This window comes from Lynx rufus, unplaced genomic scaffold (genome assembly GCF_022079265.1).
Source record: "Lynx rufus isolate CCGP_SWC_20201006 ecotype Redwood Valley unplaced genomic scaffold, mLynRuf1.p SCAF_6, whole genome shotgun sequence".
NCBI lineage: Eukaryota > Metazoa > Chordata > Mammalia > Carnivora > Felidae > Lynx > Lynx rufus.
The window spans coordinates 17,168,865-17,188,854 of NW_025814878.1; the positions used below are offsets into that span (position 1 = coordinate 17,168,865).

The 19,990-nt window shown below is 42.8% G+C and overlaps 1 protein-coding gene across 1 annotated transcript in view; it reads left to right on the forward strand.

Moving 5' to 3' along the window:
- Positions 1-1,756: 1,756 nt before the first annotated feature.
- Positions 1,757-19,990, forward strand: part of HIVEP2 (HIVEP zinc finger 2) — a 196,592-nt gene continuing 178,358 nt past the window's right edge. Inside the window, exon 1 of the mRNA XM_047101691.1 lies at positions 1,757-2,787. The gene's annotated coding sequence lies outside the window, so the exon portion shown is untranslated. The remainder of the gene's footprint in view (positions 2,788-19,990) is intronic.

Here is a 19,990-nt window from a genome sequence, read left to right on the forward strand (position 1 = left end):
ATTTAAGAGAAAATGATGATTTGGGGAGTTTTTATTAAGTGCTTCAAGTTAAGTCAAGTAAGTCTGAATATTAAAGAACTTATACAATGACAGGAGAAGCCGCTATAGTGGAAGTAGGCCCTGAATTTAAATTAGATCAACCTAAAAGGACACAGTGAAATTTATTCCAAATCGTTCAGATGTTTCTCCTTTGAAGAAAATCCCCATCAAAAAGGGTATCGCCACTTTATTCTGCAGAGTTGTCCTTCAAAGCAGTGTCGCCACTGCACGGGGACCTCAGAAATACACTGATTATAGGTCGAAATGAAAAACAAAACAAACCAAAACCGAAACCAGCAGTGCTGTTGTCGAAGTCATTCAGGGGGCTGTCCTCCCTTTTAATGTATTCGTTTTTAATGAAAAGGGAAGGGAGTATTTGATATATCCTGACACTTGGTCCCTTTCCGCGAAATCTGAAACTTGAGACGCAAAACATTCCGCAGTTGTTGGTGAAATACCTGCCTTAAAAGCAGAACCACACTGAATGTCTTTGGCCCGGAATTCCAGAGACTAATTTCCACCCCTCCCACGGAGTCACCTGCTCAGGGGGAACCCCGGCCAGAAATCCGGGTCGCGCCAGGTCAAATCTTGCGCGTCTCTTGTTTACTCCGCCCGGGGCAGGGCGGCGGCGCGGCCGGGGGGGGGGGGGGGGGGTGGGGAGGCCGCTCGGGCCCGCGGTGCCCGGGGCACTAGGCTCCGCTCAGCTCGGCGCGGGTGCTCGGGCGCCCAGGAGGGGCCGCACGCGGTCCCCGCCGGGCGGGGGACCACCCGGAGGAGGCGCTCCCGGCGCCCGCCCGGCCCTGCCGCCACTCGCCGCGGCCTCCGGGGAACCTCCCCCGAGGGTGCACACGAGTCCACACACGCAGGGTAACGGCTCGAGGGAGCCCCGGAATCCCCCGGGTGTCGCTGGGCAGGGGAGGAAGCCCAGGGTCCCTGTCCCCACTCGCCTGGGATTCCCTCGTCCGTGGGCCCCGGTCTCCCCGCGCGGGCTGCGATTTCACTCGAGTCCCCTCTTGGGCGAGGGAAGCGCGCGGGTGGAGGCAGCGGCTAGCCCCGGGTCCCAGCGCGGCCCACCGGGAAACTGGTAGCAATAGCCCGCGCAGCTGCCCATGCGGGCTTGAATACCCCCGAGAGGGCGGGCCGCGTGTCCCAAGCGGGGTGCGCCTAGGGCGCCCCGGTGAGTGACCCCAGGGAAGGCATTTGGGGCATTTCGAACGCGTGAAAAGTTCGTGCTTCTGCAGGGGCACGGAAAGTGCTAGTAAAACGCTTTGCAAAGCTCCAGAATGCAGCCGGGAGCTAGTCTGATTTTTTTTTTTCTTCTTCTTTTTTTTTGACTGTAACAACCGTGAGGATGGGCGAGGGCGAGGAAGGGGATCAGAGGTACACGGACAAAGTCATAATGACAATACTAATTATTATATAATTTTGTGATCAAGACAGGGAACGACTAGATTAAACGAGGAAATGGGGAAGATGGGGGGGGGGGCTTCCACGTCCCTAAAGGAAATTCTCAGGCTCTTGGAGACGCCCAAGTTTTTTTTTTTTTTTGCATGACAAGTAGAGACTGGTTCTCGGGGGAGTTCCCCGATCCGAGCGAGCGGGAGCGCGGCCCTGGTCTTCCCGCCCCGAGCGGCCGCAGCGGGGCCAGGCCCTGCCCTCCCGGCCGCCTCCCTCCCCCGCCGCCCCGCCGCCCCGCGCGCCGCACATCCCTCTCCAGCTTGCCGACTCCAGACTGGTTTTTCTGGTTCAGCCTCCCTCCCTGGGACGCGCTGGGGGATCCGATGACGTCGCTGGCTGAGTCTCTCCCTCTTCCTCCCTCCTTCCCTCCGCCTCTCCCCCCGCCCGCCCTCGCCGCGCACTCCTCCTAGTAACTTCTGTTCGGGGAGGCGCTGCCAGGAATAACCCGGTGCGTCCACAGCCCGGGAGGGGAGGCGGCCGCTGCGGCTCCCGCACGCAGACTGCTTGCGGCCCGGGCCTCGCGCTCCCTCGCGAGCCCCGCGGCCCCTGCCCTGGGCCCATCTCCGTATAGTGTCAGAAAAATAAATAAAGGAAAGAGGAGCCTGGGCTGGCGGTCGGGATCTCTTCCCTCCCTCCACGCCCGCCCTCCCTCTGTCCTTAAGGAAATGCTACCAGACACCCCCCACCAGACACGCTCAGCCTTGGCGAGGAGCGGCCGCCGCGGCAGCGAGAACAAGGGCACCAGGGGGGTTTCCTCCTCCTCCTCCTCCTCTCCCTCCTCTTCCTCCTTCTCCTCTCCGTCCTCCTCCTCCTCCTTCTCAGCGGTGACTTTCCAGGTGAGCGGCCGCCGCTGCTGCGAGGATCCCCCTTGCCCGCTCGGGCTCGGGCCACCGCGTCGCGCCCTCCTCCCGCCCCTGTCACCCGGCGGCGGCCGGGAGCTGACAGCCGCCCGAGGGGCTCGCGGCCCGGAGGCGGGCAGCCGGCGGGAGGCGGGCTGGAGGTGAGAGGGTGGAGAGGAGGCGAGCGGGGCGCCGCGGAGCGCTGTCTCTCCCCGCCGGAGGAGGGTCTCCACAAAAACATCTTCGGGGACTGTGGCACAAGTCTTTGCCAAGTTGAGTCCTGGACCTTGAGGCTCCCCGGAGCCCGGAGCAACTTGGAGGGTCTCCTGGCTCGTTAACGATATTTCTACACGTCTCGACTTTGGGGTGCTGGGTGCAGCCTTGGGGCGCGCGGAGGGCGGACCGACCATTTGGGAGCGCAGAGCGGCGGGAATCTAGGTTCCTCGGCTGGGTAAGTGGCCTAGGCGCCGTGTTTTTCCTGCCTCCTTCAGCATTGGGAGCTTGTTTCACTTTATACTGAAATCGCCTCCGCCGGACTCGGTCGCGTCTCGCGGCGCGCGCCCCCAGCCCCTTCCCGGTGTGGCGAGGGTGAGGGTCGGAGGGGGCGGGGATGGGGGAGACCTCGTCCGGGGGGGGGTGGTCCGGCGCGTCGGGAAATGCGGGGAATACCCTGGCCGAGGATCTATGCAGATGAGGGGAGGCTGCTTTGCGTAATGTCCTGGGGGGAGGGGGCCGCGCGGGAGCGCTGGAGGCAGGAATGTGCCTGGTTACTAATGAGGGACGTGCACCGGCGCGCACCGCCGGGCCACCGCTGCGGCTGCCGCGGCCGCCGGCCGCCCGTCGTCAGGTAGCGGGGGAGGGGGCCGCGGGCGGGCGGCGGGCGCGCGGCGCGGGCCGGGGGCGGGCGGGCGGCGCGGGGGCCGGGCCGCCGGCCTGCGGCCGAGCGAGCGCTGCGAAGGCTGCTAGCTGTTGGCATTTCAGTGACTCCTTTCTCCTCCCGAGCGAGGAAGGAAGGAAGGAAGGAAGGAAGGAAGGAAGGAAGGAAGGAGAGAAGGAAGGAAGCGAGGAAGGAGGGGACTGTCTCGATGGAAGGTTCAGGCGGAGGCGCCCTCGCCTTGCGGGTGCACCGGCCGCAGAGCGGCTCCCGGCGCGGCGGGCTGGCCGGGGGCGCGTGGAGACGGGTGGGGGCGGTTTGCATGCGTGTTCGTCTGTGCGTCTGCCCGGGGACCGGGAAGGGACATGTGTGTTTGGGTTCTGCACTGTGGGGAGCTGGGTCTGCGCCTTTATGTCTGTTCCCTGAAGTGGGTGGAACGTTGGCCCGTTCCGGGAATGTTCCATGACGTGGTGCAGCCACAGGAAGGGGGTTAACGAGGGGCTCTCTGCCGCGGCGGCTCTGCCGGCTGCTATCAAAGCAGATGTGCTGCTGCTCCTCCTCTCTCACCTCCCTTCACCCCTCCCCCGCCTTTGCATTCTGTGCGTCTGGTGTTGGTAGGGGCGAGACAGGAAAACACTGCTCAGTGTGGGGGTGTGTGTAGGGGGTGGGGGTGATGTATGTGTGGTGTCTGTCGTATTTGGTGGGGGAGACTCCAGATTAGCTCTGACACCCCAGCTGTTATCGCAGATCGGTGCGCTTTATACGCATGTGCCTCTCGCGTTCTGTCCCTCTTACATAACACATCCAGTGCAGCAGAGGACACGAGAAAATGCGACCCCCAACTCTCCGAGCCCAAATTGGGTGAGGGGGTAGAAGGTCATGAAGTGTCCCTTCGTGTTGTCCTTCAGGGACGTGGCTTCCAGTGGAAAAAGGGAGGAGGGGAAGGAGGGTTTTCTTCAAGTGGCTCCTCTCCTGACTTGAAAGCATCTAACTGAAAAAGGACGGCAGGAACTAGTCCTCTCTAATGGGAAAGCTTTTACAGGCTTCGCCGAGGGAAAGTGGGTACTTTAACCTCGGGAGTGCAGAGAAGACAGAGGGTCCTTAATAGACACTTAGAGCAGCCGAGCAATAATATGTGTGGGGTAGGGGGGCAGTGGGGATGGCTTTGAGGGGACGGGAGGACTAACCTGATAATAGGTTTCGCTGGAGGCCTTAGGACACCTGTAATGGCTTAGAATTCGCACAGGAAGCAGTGTGTGCAACTGACATTGCAAAAGCCTTATTCTCTGCACAGTTTCTTAGGCCTAAAATGAACATAAAAAGGCTTGTTTCCGGTACTTTCATTATAATGGAAAATTTGAACCGATTGTTCTCCTTCCTTTTTTGCCATTTTAAAAATAACTCAGTCTACCTCCAAATAAATATTGGTGCTCTCTCCCACCCCCAAAGGCTAGACCTTGATAATTCACAAGAGAACTGTGTTTTTCTAGCATACTCAGGGCTCTAGTCAAGGGCTATTGATTTTTCTCTTCAGTACAGTTGTTTCTTTTGTAGCGCATAATCAAGCCCAGAAATTACTTGAAATATTAATAAGATCCTTTTTAATTAAATTTGCAATGATCTGTCCTCCTGGAAAAGGCCATTTAACTTTATTAGAAACATTTCCTCCAGTGATAAAGTAATATTTGGTGATATTTGTCCTTGAGCAAACCAAGTTATTTTAAATATTTGCGTATGTATGTACAGAGATATATGTTACACATAGTATATATGTATTTATTACATATATATTAGAATTTGCAGATGTCTTTTTCTTTTTTACCCTATAAAAGTGCCCAAACAAGATTTTAACCAAGTAGATTGTGTAATGAGTAGATTGGGTTTGATTTTTAGGATATAGGCCAGATGGTTTATCAAGACAGAAATACCCTCTACGTGATAGCATTTTCATTAAGATGAAATTCCTGTGGAACACTAGGAAATCATGTTACCAGATGAGAAGTGTGCATTTTTATTTTGAGGTGAAAAGGATTTACCAACATCCACTAAATGATAGTGTGCTTTTCAAGTGTCATAATCCCTTTTGACCACTAGGTTTGAAATATGCAGTATATTTCTTATGTACAGAAAAATGTTACATGACAATGGTGAATCTTTTGAAAATTGTCTGAGTGTCTTGCTTTGAACATGGGTCAGGTATCAAACAAAATTCATTTGCTGGCATCTATATTTCTGTTACAATGATTGTGTTTTATGAGGTTGGCATTTTTAGAGACTGCTTATATTTATGTAACGGTGTATATGATTGAATTGATGTGAAATTGATTTGGGGACAATTTGGGGGAGTGGTAGCATATTAATGATGGTACCAATTTAAAATTTAACTGATTTTTAACATGTTAGATCCTTGTGGAGGTGTTTGGAAAAAATTCACTGGAGTAGGTAAGGCATTTCTATGTTTCTATTAAACATGGGATATGAAGGTGAATTTACTCTATGGGTGTTATCACATAATGAAGTCATGTCATTTGACTACATTGAAAGATTAGCCAGTGGAATCTTTTGATTGATCGGGCTCCTTTTACACAAGATGTGTTTTCAAATGTTCTTGTTACTATGAAAACAAAACAGAGAGAACACGAATGCAGGCGTTCCCTGTGAAATAATGGTATGTGTGTCTGCTTGAGCTTTTGACACTTTGTCACTATTCAGAAAAATCAGGTTTTGTTTTTTTATGCTGATTCCATTTTAAAATGAGGATTTTTTTTTTAAGAATCTGCCTATTTTGAATTTTAAAGCAGGGTTTATTTCAACAGTAACAATGATAACATATAGTCTATTTGTGTTGGCTTTAGATTTTTCAGTTATCAGTAATTAGCTGAAGTTAATCTGAAAGCTTCAACATAGAAAAGTAGTTTTAAAGAGCTATAGAAAATGTTATTTGGCATGAGTGAAAAGCGTACTCCTTTAGAGTGTGGAAGAATTTAATTCCTGAGGTAGCGACTATTGTAATAAGGGAAAGGTGGTTAAGATCAACTGGATGGATAGTTTGGGATCAAACAGGTTGCTACTCACCTAAGTCTGTTCAAAATAAACACTGTTTTCAAATTTTGGTTCCTAGTCAGCATCAACAGGACTCTGTACTGGTCTGTGTAACAGTCCTGTAGGTGGAGAAATGGTTCACAATTTAAACCTTCACCTGAAAATTCCAATGCTGTGCTTCTAGTTAATGAATTTATAAACGAATTCACCATGAATCCATATTTTGGCTAAAACAGGGTATGTAAGCATTGCAGCTTTCTAAGTGATATAAAAAGGAACAGAGGAAGTCTGCTATCTGAACTCAATGGACTTCAGGTTTCATAAGGAACTTCACACTATTAGTGTGTGTAGGGTTGCTGTAACCACATAGGCAGAGACTTCATTTATCTTGAGTAAAACCTCAGTGAATATTCCAGTGAGGTTTCTCAATGCTTGAAGCTGTGAATGAGGACTGAGAGAAAATGGGAAAACCTTGTGAAAATAAGATTGTGCTTATTTGAAGGAAATAATATACGTGATACAATTTTCCACTTGTTCCTGATACTTGATCACAACAACAACAACAACAAAAGCACTGCTTTCTATATGCTATTTATGGCATTGCTAACAAAAAGGAAGTTGTAAGTCAGTATTTGTAGCTGTGAGATGGCCCTAAGTAATTTGGACAAATATTTCAGCACTTCATCTATCATTGTGACATAACCAGTCTTCACGTATAAGAGGATAACACAGCATACTTGATCTGTACGATCTTTGGCTTCTGTGATGTTGATCCTGGCTACTAGCATTAAGAGAGACATAGGGCTATACTATCTTCAAGACTGAGTTTAAAATAGAATCAGAACTGCTTAATAATTTGTGTCTCTATTTTTCTGAGCCAAATGTGTGCTAATCTTAACACATACTCATATTATTTGTCATTTGAGGTGTTAATTATGGCATTTGATCTATTCTACAAGTGTCCGTAACTGTAGATTTCCTATCTGCTTAACATTTGAAGTCTGACTAGGTAGACATATTTGAAGAAAGTGCTTTGGAGAGAAGAGATGAAAATGATGCTTGTGTGCCTGAAGACACGGGGCAGAGAGCAGGTGGGGTTTGACCTACTACTTCTGGGTCACATGGTGATTGGATGTAAGGTCAGGAAGTACTCAGGGCTAGGCAACATTTTTGACTTGTCACTCACATATAATCTTAGCTCTTTCTTCAGAGTACTATGACAAGTGACCCAGTCATCATTGATCAATACAACTTATTCATCCGTTTATTCAACAAGTATTTATTATGGATTAGGCTTTTGGTAGACACCAAGGATATAATGATGATCCAGACCAGAAAAGGAGCTTCTAATCTAGTGGGCTTGACAGATATGAGGCATGAGGTGAGCCAATATAAATAAAGCCACATTAGTTACGAGTGCTCTCAAAGAAACAGAAAGGAGCGTATCATAAGTGTATACACCTATTAATAAGTGTATACACCTATTAATGAGTGTATAAAAATAAGCAGTATATCACCCTTGTCTGAAGAGGTAATATTTGAGCTGAGACTGAAGAATAAACTATGGTCAAGTGGAAAGAGGTGGAGAGAAAGAGTGTATTGTACAAAGAGGGAATAATGCAAATATCTTGAGATTGGGGGATGTACAGTGCTTTGAGGAATTGAAAGCAAGCCAGTGGGGCCGAGGGTACATAACTAGAGAAATGAGGCGAGGTGTGGCCAGATTACGTGGTCAGTACCACATGGATGATTATCTAACCTGGCATAAATGGGCATTGTCCTTGGAAAATCAGGACGTATGACATACTATTGGCTATGTCAGAAGTAGATCATTGGAGAAAGAATTTTGGGGGGCAGGGTCTAGAAGTTGGAGGAGCCTTATGTATAACATGTGTCTCTTCACAAGTACTTCAACGTCAGTGGCCCTTGAGCCCTGGAGGTTTGTTACGACTCCATGTGCTAACTTCGGTTTGAGGGGTTTAATTGTAGGTTAGCTTATTATTATTTGCAGGTAATTTTTCTAAGAATAAATAATCTAAATTAAAAAATACTTATTTGAGGATCAAGTTAACTGAAGTGGTCAACACCGTTGATTCACTTACTTAATGAATAACTACCAGTTCCGAGGTCTTTCAAGGTCTGAAGAACCGATTAATCTTTAGAACACTGCATAAGCTGGATCTATATGTTTCTAAACAGCTAGTGAAACATTCAAGTCCCCAGATAATTTCTCTTCATGACTGCAAATACAGGAACCTTTGGAAAAATTTAGCTCTTTTTTTTTTTTTCTTTTTTACCTTCTGTATGATTAAGGGTCAACGTAATACAAAAGAGTGGAAAAAGAGGTTAGTGAAAATAACATTCCTTTATGTAATCTTGGGCTCCTACTCCATTTTGTCAACTGTTATCACTTAATTAATTTGCTCCCTGTTTTAAAATTCATACAATATAGAAATTTCAATTTAGGTGGCAAAAACAGTCAGTTTATGGAAGTGGAGCTCCAAGCTTAGGCTCTGGAGTCAGACTGGGGGGGCAGAATATGAGTAATTGAGAGGTAAGAGGATGATGATCCTTGACTTGAATTTTTACAATCTAGAGAAGACATATGGCTTGTTAAATAAACTTTACTAAAACGTACGAGCGAAACTATAATATAAATGGAAGCATTTTTTTTTTTTCCATCTGCAAAGATTAGAGGGTCTTTGTGGGAGGAAGTAAATTTTGATCGGGGGCCTTGAAAGTTGAGTAGAATTTCAGTAAATCCTACAAAGAGGGAAGGGCGGGGCACATTGAATTTGATTTGGAGTGGTGGGACATTGTTGTGCCAAGGGAGAGGAAGAGTTCGGCGAACCTGGAAAGGTCCATTGGTTCCAGACCATGTGGGCCATGAAGCCCTCCTGAGAAAGCTGGATTTCACCTAAGGTTTTTCAGCAGAGGAGTGATGCTGTGATGTGTGGGTGTTCAGAAAGATTATAAACGTCTAGGGGATGAATAGCTTGGTGGCAGGGTGGCCATTAAATTGGTATAAGGCCCCAAAAGACGTAATGAAGGTTGACACCACTGCATGACAGTGTGAACTCTTTTGTCTTGTTCATGGACATCTTAATAATAAATAACAAAAGTGATTAAGTATTTTGATAAACATGGTCAAATACGTACAGCAGATCGTCAGTCTGAGCTGGGTCTTCAGTATACAGTACTGCATTTTTAGTTTAACCTACTCTACAACTCTTTCCTCGGAACAGTCTTCATAAATAGTAATAGTGAAAGTTGGCCACCAAACAAACGATAACTTATAAAAATGGCTATACTTAAAATGATAACGCACTTATGTTTTTAGGTGTAAATATTTAAGGAATGGATAGATGATTTGTTTTGTGGCTCATTAGAATACCGGTTTTTAATTGATACCCAGTTGTATCTAAATCATGGCAATACTGGACGGATAGTGTAGGGCAGTGTATTTGGAAGGCAGTGTTTTTTGACAAAGATTTATCTGGTGGTTTCATTTTCTCTGAAAAAGAAAGCAGGAGATCAGCAAAGCTCTTGTTATTTGCATTGTGGCAGATTCACTTGATTTCTGAAGACCAAGAAAAAGGTGGGACTTTTCAAACTAGGTGGTGGGGAAATGTCAGACACACCCTCGTTTGTATTTGCTTAGGGGCCTTAGGTATGCATATATGTACAGGTATGCATGTGTGCATGCATGCACATGTATACTAATCTTAGAAAATCGTATGTATTTAGTGAGAAAGAAAAATTTGATACTTAAAATACAAGCATGAATTTTCATCCTGATAGTTGCAGAAAGAATTTCTTTTAAAATGGAGATTAGGTCTAATTCCATATAAAGAAGATTATAGCAAAGGTAATTTAAATTGTAAGTAGCTTTGTTCACTAAAATGCTAGATTCATTTGAAACAGTGTTTTATTTCTTTTGGAAGCCAGACAACTAGTTTAATAGTGTACATATGAAACACTAATTTGGCTTGTTAATTGGATGCAATTAAACTGAGGTTATTTTATACTGCTTAATTGTCTGAAAATTACACGTGTTGCCATGCCTGTGTAATGTGAGGCAAAAACTGGGACTATCGTGGAAGTAGAGGTGGAGGGACATAAGGTCTAGAAGTGTCTTTGCAATTAGCTTTCTGTAAAAACTTGGAAACAAGTCCTTTAAACTCTCTGGACTTCATTTGGAAACGAAAGGATTGGAACAGATGGGCTTCTAAAGCCTCTTCCAACTCATCATCTATCAGTTTATAAATTCTACTTTGTAGTTATAGAGAATGCAGTGTCATTATATTCTGTAATTATGGTATTACGAGGATGAACTAAACACTTTTATAAAATCAGCACAGTGCCAATTTAGCAAATCCGTTAGAAGGAAGGGCATTTAGGCTGAAGGAGCGCTTATTCTGTGCCAGGCTGCTCACCAGGCACTCTCCAGTGACAGCCGTGAGAAGATTTGGTATTATTACCTTCATGTTTACACTTAAGGGGATTGAGACTCAGAAAGGTTAAATGGTGTTTGCAGGGACAACTCTGATAGTCAGTAAGGAAGTATGATTTGAACTCAGGGTGTTAGGCTCCAAACACAATTGGTCTTTTCACCATTTCATGCAGCAGCATAAGCAACGGTTAAACAGCAAAATTTTTGCAAAAATTAAAAAATTAAATTGCCAACCATTTTGATCACTTCGCACGGTGTTTAATCTTAGTAGTTTAGGCATATCCGTCAGTGTGATACACACTGTATGAAGGAGGTAGCCTTGGGGCTAAGAGCTTGGATTTAAAGTCTGACAGAACAGGGTAAATTCCAGCACCACCACCAGCTCTAGGGAATTTCAGAAGGTCAGTTAACCTCCTGCAGGTTACAAAATGAGGATGATAATATCTGCTTAAGGGTCATTGTGAAGTTTTTTAATGAGAATATGTGTACATGTCTCACTGAGCACATAGTAAAACGTTAAATATCTGGCAGCTATGATTATTATTATGAAGAAATTACACCAAGGGTGCCTGGGTGGCTCAGTCGGTTAAATGCCCGACTTTGGCTCAGGGCATGATATCGTGGTTCGTGAGTTCGAGTCCCACGTCTGGCTGTGTGCTGACAGCTCGGAGCCTGGAGCCTGTTTCATATTCTGTGTCTCCCTCTCTCTTTCCCCCTTTACACTCCTGCTCTGTCTCTCAAAAATAAATAAAAACATTAAAAAAATTTGCAAAAAAATAAAAGAAGAAATTACACCAAAAGAAAAGAAAAACACAGGAGAACCTAATTTTGTTGTGACAGTAAAATGATCACTTTCACATTTTCAAGTGGTCTATTAAACTCTTGATGGCAATGGTTTAAGAAACGATGTCAAAATGCCCATGTTTCTCAGCAGTTAACAAATGAAAATATCAATTACAGTTTGGGGTATTTTTCATTCAGCTCAGACAGTGCTACACTAGTGAGGTGAACTAAATTCTCTGGTTCTTTGTGGATCATCCTTCTGGAGTTTTGTGGCCTAAAAATAGCCTCTAGGGCCTGAAATTACCCAACTTGAACTTCTACGTAAATCGCAAGAGCTGGAGAACCAGTGTTTACTCATGAGGCCTTGGGCTTGCTTAGGAGACACAACTGGAGTGTTCCCGGGACTGCTGACTTTTAAACAAACATTTATTAATTCAACAAAAATTTACTAAGCGCCTACCTGCTCTGGGAAAGGTGCTCTTCTAGACACTGGGGATTCATCAGTGAATAAAATAGCTAAAAAAAAATAAAAAAATAAAAAAATAAAAAAATCCCTGTCCTCATGGCGTTTATATTCCAGTGGACTACTTTAGAAACTTTTCATGGCAAATTTAGTCATTGTACTACTTTCCAGTGTTTTTGGAAATCTCTACTTTCATATTGTGTCTCTCAACCCAAATAACAGTTAAAGAAGCATTGCAAGTCTTACTAAATCACTAATGAAAAAATCCCATTTATTATACCCATATCTATATCTATATTTTTCATAGTAAGGTAGTTTTTGAAGACGTACTATTTATTACTATTTTTTGCATAACTAAATATAGCACTAGTTGTTTAAAAAAAAACCCTCTTTATGATTCAGCATTATGGCCTTTCCTAATTGTAGAATCTAGTTCTGCTTACTTTTTCATAAGGAAGAGAAAAAATGGTTTTTAAATGACACATTTTATTGTAAACTGCATTTATCAGATTGTTAAGGTGAAGAGATTACCACGGCTTTTATTTAGAATGTATATTTTTATTCTTATTTAAATGAATTTTTCATTTTTTTTTTTACCGATTATTTTTATTGTCAAATTTCTAGTGGATTAGGATGGTTTATATTTTCACAAAAACGTGGAAACACAGGGCACGGTGTATAGTAGGCAGGCAGTAGGGATTTGGTGAATGTTGAAAGTCCAGATTCTCAAGAAGCTTGTACTCTAAATGGTGAGAAAAGAGGTAAGATGGCGGTTGGGGGGGTGGTCATCAGAACGAAAGGAGGGGTGATGTCTCCGTTAGTCTTTGCTCTGTAAGTTTTTCTTCAGGTCTATAAGAAGTCCCCTGGGAAGCACACCCAGCAATCACACTTCTTGTAGCACAGTCAGGGTCTTCTTGGTCTCTGCACTTCCCGTTTGATTTCACAACAATTGCTCAGATCGAGCCATTTTGAGGCAATTTTTTTCCTCCAGTTGGACTGGGAAGTTTATAGTTGACTGGGATTCTTCCTTATAGGACAGTTTTCTTTGGCCATATTTTGCTTACGGTGCTTTGAAAGGGAAGCTATTTGAAGGCAGTTACTGCTTGTGGGTGTGGAGTTTAAGGAAGAGTTGTTTCTTGGTCGGTCTGCTTGGATAAGTTTGGCATAAAGAGAATGTATTCCTTTACCCCATTACAGATCCTTGCCCTTGGAAACAAAGAAAAATGAAGGAGGGAAGGCTGGGGGAGAACCACTTTTCCAGTGATGAAATCTGCCTTTGCAACTCAGCAGGGCCCCGTGGGAGAGTCCTGATGGCTGGCCCCAACACTTTATGGACGAGTCATGGGGAGTTCAGCTTCTAATTATCCATGGAATAATTATCAAGCTTTATTTTTCTTTCTTCTCCTGAAGTTTACATTTTGAATAATCCCTGTTTCTCTAAGCGAGGGAAAAATCCAGGGTTATAAATATTCAATATATTTTCTTGTTACTCAATTTATTTGTCGTATGTCAAAGTTTATGTTCGGGGAAATATGAGCTTTTTTGGTAAAATGAGGATTCTAAGTATCTTTGTGCCCTCGTTGTCAGGATGTGCTCATTAGAGCCTATCCCAGGGCCACAGAGGACACCAGAAAGGCTGATAGTAAACCCTGACCCCACGAGTTTATTGCTTGCCTCATTATTGATTTTCAGAATGATTCAGGCAAAGTGGCTGTACTTCTGTTATATTTCATTGTTTCTTCATCTGTAAAAATGAAGCATTGTTTATAGCACTGCCCTACCTCCTGGGAGCAGAGCAGGGTAACACAAGAGAATTGGAGTGGCTATTTTTAGGATGTGAAGCAATGCTAAGTTTTGAGAATAATTCAATTGTTGAAAAAAATCTGATACGCAGCAATACATTTGTGACAAGGGTTAGTAGAGTGTTCTTGAGATAATTGACTGCTATTGATGCAATTTATTATGGGCATATGTAATTGTTTTCAGAAAGATAATGGTTAGCAGCTCCACAGCTTGTTGTAATGTCCCCTGGAGCCTTTAAATTTTGCATAGGTCACTAATGCACATGTGGAACAAAATTTTGAGATAGTTATACCCACCTTCAAGCAGAAGAAAAGGAATCCAAAGACGTTTGTTTTTGAATTCTCAATCTGTTTACTTGTTCTGATGGCCTTAGTAATATTAGTGCTGAACTTAGTGCCCAGATTTAATCAAGTGTAGCTTTATAAATGGGCCAAGTGGCTGAGATATTCAAAATGACCTTTTAAAATAAATCACCTGACAGTATAGGATATAGCAAATAATTGGACGCTAAGTGTGGAGATAGATTTTTTTTTTTTAATGGACAGACTCCAGATTTGTTCAGTCCTTAGTTGATTTTGGCTATGTTTGGTGAGAGTTTACTGATGGCAAACCTAATGATGTCTGAAAGGGGTTACAATGGCTATCAATAGCTGATCTGGGATTTATATTGTGAGGAAATCGTCCTGACAATTTGTCTTTCTTTTTTTATATTCTTGTGGGTTGTGTAGGACCAGAGCAATGAGAAGCAAACAGAAGACACTTTGAAATTAGTAACAATAGCCTGCTGTGATTATATTAACCCTCCTCATAGCTGGAAAAGCAAACAATGTCTAATGGCATAGCTAACATTTGTGATTTCCTTTACACCAACAGGTTTTGGTTTGAATTTCATAAGAAACTTTTACAATATACTGCCCAGTTGTGTAAATCAAACTACTGCTTTCGTGTTTCACATGTTAAGTATTTCTAAGAATGTGAGGCAGGGCGAAGGAGAGGGATGTAGAAATGGGATTCTGAGGGTCTTTAGAATATGCAAATGGCTAACTTCCTCATTCAGTGTCAGCTTTGCTGGTGCTTTTTTCCAGATGGGTCAGACCTTAATTTTGAGCAGGTTGCACCTTCAGTACCGGTTTAGCATTTAGTGAGAAGTTTTACTTCTTCCTGTCCCTCTGTGGTTCTGCACGTGACACCTTGTTTAGGGCATCTCTTAAAGTGTCTGATTTAAATTATGATGGTTAATTCACACGGGAGTAGGATCTGATGTATTGATTTGTCAAATGATGACAGGACACTTTGCAATGTGAAGTCTTTTGTAGAATTTCAAGATTAGATAAGAGCACTGGCGGCATCATTTAATCCCTAACTGAGCGAGCAGAAATCACTCAGGACAAATCACCAAGGACTGCTTGCATTCAACCTCTACCTAAACACCTTTTCTTTTCTTAGGGAGGCAGATTCCTCTCCTGGACGCTTCAGTTTATCAGCAGTTTGGCCCTCTGCAGCTATCCAAGTTTCCTCATTGACTTGCAGGACATTCCTACAATTATTTAAAGATAGTGATCATGTTCCCTTTAGTATTCTTTTATCCAGGCTAAATATTCCTAGTTCGTTCACCTAGCCCTCTTATTATGTCGTTTTCATTTCTGTTTTATTAATTTCTTTAGGGATCAGGTCGTTCATGTCTGAAATGTACTCTGTCTAGGCTATTGCTGGTTATAAATCCTCAAAAGCAAATTGCTTATCGCCAGTTGTTCGTCAGAATATAGCCTCTTATTAAGTGGGTAGAAACATTTTATGGGGCTAAACATGCTTGCTGAGACTTTTCCAGCTGAAACAGGGTTGGGATGTGTAATAACGTAATACAAATCTATTTTCAGAAATAAAAGTATTGAGATTCCGGCATGTGTGAAATTCATGGGAATATAAAATACAATAGAGATAGACATAGAATATAAAATATAAAGAAGAGTTTTACTATCCTCATCGTCAGAACTTTTATAATCTATACTAAGCAAAAGGACTATGCCTGCAAAGGAAACTGTAATTAAAAGAAGCAGGTTAAAGGGCTCAGTCGGTTGAGTGCCCAACTCTTGATTTAGGCTCAGATCGTGATCCCAGGGTTGTGGTATCGAGCCCCAGCTCAGGTCCCTGGCTGAGGAGAGCTGGGAATGTTTTATGGGAGAAGAGGATGCTTTAGATAGGCCTTGATTTAGATAGGCATCAGCGTGGGAAAGTGTCAGGAGTATTTTCACAGAAGCGTCTGATTTGAGGGCAACGTAAAATGCATGTTAAGTGAATGTTGGTGAAAAAGTTAGAATGCCTGAGGTACATTGTCCAAGGACTTGTGCTTCAGCTTAAAGACTTTGCACCTAGTCACGATAAGTAATGGTGGGCATACGCACACTGCAACACATTGAGACTTGGGTCACTGATTTTGGCAGTTTCATAACTAAAAACACGATGAAATGAAATGAAGCGTAAACAAATGTGTAAACATTTTTTTTTTTTGGCAGAAAAATCTATCTCATGTGCATTTTGAGTGAGATCTATTGGTTTTGTACTAGCATATCATTATTATTTTGTCCAAGAAGCTCAGTAATCTTCAGGGTGATGGCTTTAATCGTAAAGGTAAAGCAAGTATATTGTTGGGGGACATTTTGTTGTAGTCACACCGGTGCCAGTCATTCGTACCTTTTCTACTTCCTACTCTTTGGCCGTATAAATGACATGCCAAGCCGACAGTAAGTTCAGCTCAAATGGTTGCCATTTTATGATAAAGTAAATTAGTCTTCTCTTCAATTTATATTTTCTATTAATAAAAAACGGAGATATAGAATGTTGGGACGCACTTCTATGCAGGTGTAGGACTTGTAAGACTGTCACCTGTATAGTACCTGGTAGTAGGCAGTGAGTTTTGTTGCATCTTAATAACAATTTTGAAAAACTTTTTACTTTAGATCTGGACTGCCTTTAATGTCTATGAGAAAATGCTCTCCTTTTAATTTGCCTACACAGACTGCTTACTAATCTCCATAATGAATAGTCAAGAAGGTGATGGATCAGTACATATTTCACGGAACAAGGGGTCTTATACACAGCAGTGGTATATATGAGACAATATATTAGATAAAAGTAACATAATTATATGTTACTAAAACAAAAGTTACCGTTTCCTGAGTGGGCACTTTGATTTTGGAACTCTTCTTTTAACCACTGTGGAAAGTAGCTTATTTTAGATTTAGCTCTAGTCCCACTGTTAGTCTCTGGAGAAGTACACAGGACTGTGTGAGGGACTAGGAGAGAACACAAGAATACTGTAGTGAAATACAGTGACTTCTACAGTTCGTTAAATTTTAATTACACTTTAATGCATGTGGGAACACTGGTGTTTCAATAACACACTTGATTATAGGCTGTCTGAGCACTTACTACTATTTGGACTTTATTGAGGGCCTATTCTGAAATAGTAAATATAGATGGAGGCTGAAAAAGCGGGTGTGCTCTTAAACACGTAAGGACTATGTAACATATTTCTATTTGAAGAACACACTGACTTTTACTTCAAGCCTGAAAAGTATGAGGTGATGATGTCTCATCTGGTTATTGTCTAGAAGAGGAATTGAATAGTTCTTGAACCACCTGTAGTTCCTGGCCTTTTCTCAGGGACAGGTGCTGTGTTTTGTGTAGTTGTCCAGCCTTCAGGGGGTCAAGGCACTGATGATTTGCACTGAGGGTCACATAATAGAAAGAAGGTTGTAATTTTGGGGGTAGTTTGTAGGAAAAATAAAATCATGGGGCTTAGAAAATACTGAAGTTTGAAAAGGTCTTATAGGAACCAAAGACTGTGGAGCATGTAGTTATGTAGCTTTTTCACGAAAGGTTCATTCATTCCTGTGAGTGTGTGTGTGTGTGTGTGTGTGTGTGTGTGTGTAATGTACTTGTCTCCTCATTCCTGTACCTTCCTGTTCTTTCAGTGAGCTACAATTTTTGTTTCACTCTGCTTCACATATTTAATGTTGGGCTGGGCTTTGATTTGGGACAGTGGTTCTAGAGGAACAATGCAGTCCTACAGTGTATAATGAAAAAAGGATGTGGAGCTGAGAAGAACATCCCAGTGATTTTGTCAGTGCATTTCTTGGGAGCCAGTTTTCTGGAAACACAACAAATGATTGGTGAATGCTCATTTGAAAAGAATAATCCTCAATATTGGGTATTATGAGAGAAGAATAAAAACTTGATATGCCCTGAATATTTTTAGAGGTGCCAGTTGGTGAGACCAGTCAGCTTCTTCCAGTCAAGTGATGTCAAAGACTGTTCGGGGTCTGAGACAATGTGGAGGTTCTGGTGGCAGAGAACTTGGATCTCAGAAACACAGAGACCCAAAGAAGGACTGCAACAATTCACAATTACTCTCAAATTGTAACCACGCATCTAAATGAAAACAATCCTGAATTAAATAATGAGTTTTAAAAGAACAGACGTGGAAACATGCAAGTGTTAATTCTTTTCATCGAATGAAATGATACTGTATTTTGTGAGGCTGGAATTATGCACTCTTATAGTATATTTTAAAGCACAAAATTGGACCATTTTGTTTCTAAGGAGAAAATATAAAATACGTTATCCTCTAAACCTTTGGCCTTACAGTTTTATGAGATAAAACAGATGCATTTGAAAATAGCACCAGGACCTGAAGAATTCACAGTTAATTATTTAGGTTTATACTTTCAATTATGTATTTTTTTTAACAAGTTGATTTTTTTAAAGCTATTATACTGTTTTTTTTTTATCCTCTGTCTCTACTAAATTTATGGGAATACTGATTTCATTTAGTCTGTAATTAGGACTGTAAAACAGGATAACTTTTAGTCATCTCTCTTTGTTCTTTCCAACTGCCATCATCAGCAGTTAAGTGTGAACGAGAGAGCATGAACTTCAAATAAAATTTTCGGTGACCTTAAATGGTATTTGGGTTGTCACTTACAGCTTGTGTAGTGTTAATTATATGCTATTGACAGATGATTTGAAGGAATAAGTGAAAGTATGTTCTAATGAAAAACATGAGAATCACTGCAGAGATTTAATGGATAAAAAGGTGATTGATATGAGGGGGGAGAAAAGGCAAGTAAAAAATGTTGATGTGAGACCACCCAGGAGACGGACGACCACTGCAGTACGTCCTAGGATCGGACACATTGGAATCACTTTTATGATCAAGAATCTTTTGGTACAGTTTGGGAAGCTCAGGGAAGTCGTTTAAATGTTACTGTATTCAAATTAAGTAGATAATATAAGGTAGAGATGAGGAGATGGTTATTTTGTGGGCTCCCCAGCACTCATGAACTGAGGCATGGGCTACCAAGCTAATCTAGAGCCTCCTATGAAGGACAGAAGGGTGGTCTGAATTTGGAGTTAGGAGTATGGGAATAGGAAGGGTTTGTGATTCCTTTTCAACAAGATTGAAAGGAGCCCATCTAAGTTCCATACACTTACGCCAGTCCTGTGTTCTTTGAGCCTATTTCTTGATAAAATGGGGATAGGAATATATGGAAATAAATGGTAAACTCTAATAAGCGATGAAAGCTTAAAATATATTGTGTGTAAAATATTTAACTGTGTTATTCAAATGTTTGGAAAATAAGACAACATAAGAAGTACTCAGGGGCTTTGGATCACTTGAAGTGGTAGCCAAGCTTACCTGTAATATTGCTCTTTGGTAGTACATGGCAGGGTAGGACAACTAACATTTATTAAAGTGTAGTCTTTTATGCATGTTTAAAATATATTAAAAAGTTAAGTGAAGTTTTGAAATTGTAACTTCTTTATCAAGGAAGGGTAGAACTGGATGATGAACTCCATGAAAGCATAAAGATGATCTCTTTGCAATTAAAAAAAATTTTTTAATGTTTATTTATTTTTGAGAGACAGAGCGTGAGCAGGGGAAGGGCAGAAAGAGAGGGAGACACAGAATCTGAAACAGGCTCCAGGCTCTGAGCTGTCAGCACAGACCCTGATGCAGGGCTCAGACCCATGAACCTCAAGATCATGACCTGAGCCTAAGTCAGACACTTAACCTACTGAGCCACCCAGGCACCCCTTTTTTTTTTTTTTGTAATTCTTAAGATTCACTTACTTGTGAATCCATAGGATACAATGCAGTGTGCATTTTAAATATCATGATTCTTAGCCTAAATGTAGTTTTTAGAGTTCAGGCGTTTGGGTGGCCCAGTTGATTC